Source organism: Monodelphis domestica, chromosome 1 (genome assembly GCF_027887165.1).
Source record: "Monodelphis domestica isolate mMonDom1 chromosome 1, mMonDom1.pri, whole genome shotgun sequence".
Taxonomy (NCBI): domain Eukaryota; kingdom Metazoa; phylum Chordata; class Mammalia; order Didelphimorphia; family Didelphidae; genus Monodelphis; species Monodelphis domestica.
In genome coordinates this window covers 112858471-112862126 of record NC_077227.1, presented here as the reverse complement: position 1 = coordinate 112862126, position 3656 = coordinate 112858471, and the positions used below count along the sequence as shown (strand labels likewise).

The following is a 3656-nucleotide window of genomic DNA, read 5'->3' as shown; positions in this document are numbered from 1 at the left end:
TCCAATCACTCTCCCTCCCTGCCTCATGACTAGAGGGCCTTAAGTGCCATGACATGTACCAGGCAGGGGCCAGTTGGGTGACAAAAGACGGATTCATCCCAGATACTCCTCTCTGGGGATGGACCCACTCAGGCTCAGGCATCCTCTCCCCCATCAAAATCTAGCCAAATGTTTCCTTAGCCTCCAGGAAAGGGGAATGGAAGATGGATGGCTTCCCTCCTAGACAATTCTCTCCCAAGGAGCTTTCAGGTGTTCTAGGTGTGGATTGGGAGTCAAAGGACTAGATCTGCTGCTAATTTTCTGTGCAGCCTCGGTGGCTTAACCTCTTTGGGTCTCAGTTTCCTCATCTGTAAAATGAGAGGGGTGGACAAGGGAACTCTAAGCTCCTTTTGAGTTCTTTACAATTCTGGTTTGGCAGAAGAGAAGCCAGAGGCAGACAAAGGAGGGTTTGGGGGAGCTTTGTTTGTTGACCTCTAATCTAAGGTAGGAGTAGGGTACCTGGGGTGAGAGACTTTCCTTGTCCATCCCCTTCTCCTCCCACCCAGTAGAAGACAAAAATGTGTCTTGGACCTCTATTAAATAGGTTTCCAATGGAGAGGAAGTGGAAGTGCTTAAAGGCTTTTGATGACTCTTCAACCCTTTGTTGATCATCCTTGGGTTAGAAGTCCAGAGCTGACTCCTAGGAGAATGTCCCTCTGTGATTTGGGATGCATTGCCCAGGGGTCTGGGAAAAGTTCCATCTTTTACATTTGTCTTAAGCCATGATCTCACCCAAACTCCATCCCCAAGCCTGACTGGGCTTCTGGATCCCAGGTATTGGTACCGAGTAGGACTGGGTCTCCCCTGGGTCGGCAGGGCTCTTTCCTGCCCTTTAGGATGGGCAGCCTCTTTGACCCTTTGCTGCTCTACCTGCCCGCATCCAGTCTTATTAACCTCTGCTGCCAAGGGCAGGGAGAAGATGAGAGGAAGCATTAGTGTGTGGTGCAAAAAGCCCTGGACCAGAAAACCAAATTCTAGTCCTGCTTCTGTCCCTAATTTCTGGTGTGAGCCTAAGCAGAGCACTTCTTTGTGTATGTCAGGTTTCCTCTAAACCATGGCGGCCGTCCAGTGGATAGTGTCTAAAGTTCCTTCCATTCTTCATTCCAAGATTCTAGCTATTGGGGTGGGCTGGGATTGGAGATGGGGGTCGTGGTGAGAGACATCCTTTCTCCATGGAGAAAAGAACTCCCTTGGGTGACCTCTTTGAGATTCCAAATTTGGTAACATCTTTAGGGAAATGGGGACAGGGTTAGGTTCTGGTCTAGGGTCATATTCTCATGGGGTTCTAGGAATAAAGGAAGAATGGGAAGGAGGAAGAGAAGGCGCCCACCTTGTTCTATTCCATTTCTTTCTGATGCTATGTTCTGTTAGATGCCACCTCCATTGTGTCCTCTGGGTCACCCTGATTGTGAATAAAGGTGATTTAGCGATCCAACTTCTCCGCTGGCCAGTCCTGGTGTTCTGTCACTGTGGGGCGAGCTACAATTCACAAACATTGATTAAGCAATTGCTATGTTCTAGGCATTGTGCTCATCTGCCCTGGGTTGGGAAAAGCCAATTCAACAGTTCCATTCATTAAACATTTATCAAGTGCCTGTTATGAATGCTAGGCACTGTGCTAAGCTCTGGGTTGGGAAATAACAATTGGACAAGCAATAATTAAGCCTCTACTATAGGCTACCTGGCCTAGGGCAGTTGGAAGGCAGAGTGGATAGTGTTGGACTTATTGTCAAGAAGACATGAGTTCAAATCCTGCCTCCAACCATATTAGCTGTATGACCCTAGACAAATTACTTTGCTTTCCAGCCTCAGTTTCCTCATCTGTAAAATGGAGATCATAGCATTTATGCCATAGGGCTGTTATAGGGATCAAATAAGATAACATTTAAAATTCTTTATCAGCCTTAAAGTACATGCTAGCTAGTCATCAGAGTGTTCAAGTCCTGATAGTTATATGATTATGGGCAAGTCAAACTCTCAGTGCTCTCAGGCAACTCTTTTAAGAGAAGAATTACTGATCTGCATTAGTGGAGGGGCTTTTCTACACCCAGAGTTCCTTATACAAAGTAAATCACGGATCTGGACACCCCCACCCCCCATACACACACCCCCCAGGTCCCCTATCCACAGAGGGCTGGGTAATATAAGGACTAAAATGTAAAAGTTTCTGCCCTCAAGGAGTTTGCATTCTACTGCAGGGGGGTCTGCATGTGTGCACACCTAGGGCAAAGAACATGGTTCTTGGAGGCGGGAAACCTGGGCGCTGACCTGAGAAATGATTGGCTCTGCCTATGTAACAACAGGATTGTGGGGATCATAGGAATGGTGTCTGAGAAAGCACGGAGGGGCAGTAGGGTGAGCCCAGTGGATAGAGCGCCAGGCCTGGAGACAGGCAATCCTGGGTTCAGATTTGGCTTCAGACACTTCCTAATTGTTCACTTAATCCTGATAACGTAGCCCTTCAAAACAAAACACCAAGAAAGAAGCAAGCAAGCATGGGAAACTTTGAAGCTGGCTTTAGCTGAATTAGAAAGCATTTTTCAGAGTGCTGAGCACATAGTAGGTACTATATAAATGTTCCTTCCTATAATGATGATCAAATCACCATCACCAGAAAGGGAAAAGGGCGGAGAAGGGAGTCAGGGTTGTTTTATTTTACCATGATTTACTGACTTCCCTTGCAATATGTCTCAGTCCTGAGAAATGCTGGGGGTGGAAGAATAATGAGATAAGACGGTGTAGGGTAAAGCACTGGAGGAATCCCCGGGGAAACGAACCACCTCCTGGTGTGTATGCATGGTGGGGAGAAGGGAGCAGAGGACTCCCCCCCCCCAAAGATGAGATGAGCCTTGAAGGACAAGCTTCCTGGAGAATGGGTAGGATATAGCTCTAGGGGTCAGGGCTTCTAGGTAAGTTTTGGCCACTCATCCAATGGGGTGGTAGTGTACCACCTGCACGGTGAATTTAGAGTGGGCTTGGATGAGGCTCGGTGGTACTGGGGGCCCTGAGAAGCCAGACACACACAGCGGCAGAGATGAGGCTTCTCTCATATGCCAGATGGACAGGGCGTCCGAAATCTTCAGAGCTGGGTGTTTGTGAGGTTAGATGGTACCACCCAGAGGCCAATGGGGGAAATAGCAGGATGAAGAAATCCCAAGATCTTGCCCTAGGCTACATCTCCTCCTGGCTCCCCTTAGAAGGTTATCATGTTAAGACCATCTTTATTGATTGATCCTCGGGGCAACTGATCCACCCCATCCCAGTCATTCTAGGCCACTCAACCATCTCTCCTACAGGGCAGAGAGGCCCCTAGATAGGATGGAGGTGGGGGGCTGGGGCAGGTAGGGGGCCTTTCAGGCACTGAGAGGCTTCTTCTTGGCCAGAGAGACTCCAGGAGCCCAGCAGGGCTGCATTCAGATTTCCAAGGCCACTGCTTTTTGATTAGAAATAGTGCTGGTCTGCATGTTAAAGACCAGGGCTGAAATTCTCTCTTGGAGAGAGAGACTTCACCTAGCTCTGAACCCACCTAACTACTATCATCAAGTCCACATTCTTCCATCTTGTTCATAAAAATAGCACTAGACTTTGCCAAGTTATTTTTTAAAATCTAGGTAAAC

General features: G+C 47.9%; 1 protein-coding gene across 2 annotated transcripts in view; it reads left to right on the top strand.

Annotated features, from left to right (window-relative positions):
- NEURL1 (neuralized E3 ubiquitin protein ligase 1) overlaps positions 1–1474 on the top strand; it is a 109171-nt gene extending 107697 nt beyond the window's left edge. For both annotated transcript variants that reach the window (XM_007479081.2, XM_007479082.3), the window contains exon 6: positions 1–1474. This exon is cut by the window's left edge and continues 1742 nt beyond it. The gene's annotated coding sequence lies outside the window, so the exon portion shown is untranslated.
- Positions 1475–3656: the final 2182 nt, after the last annotated feature.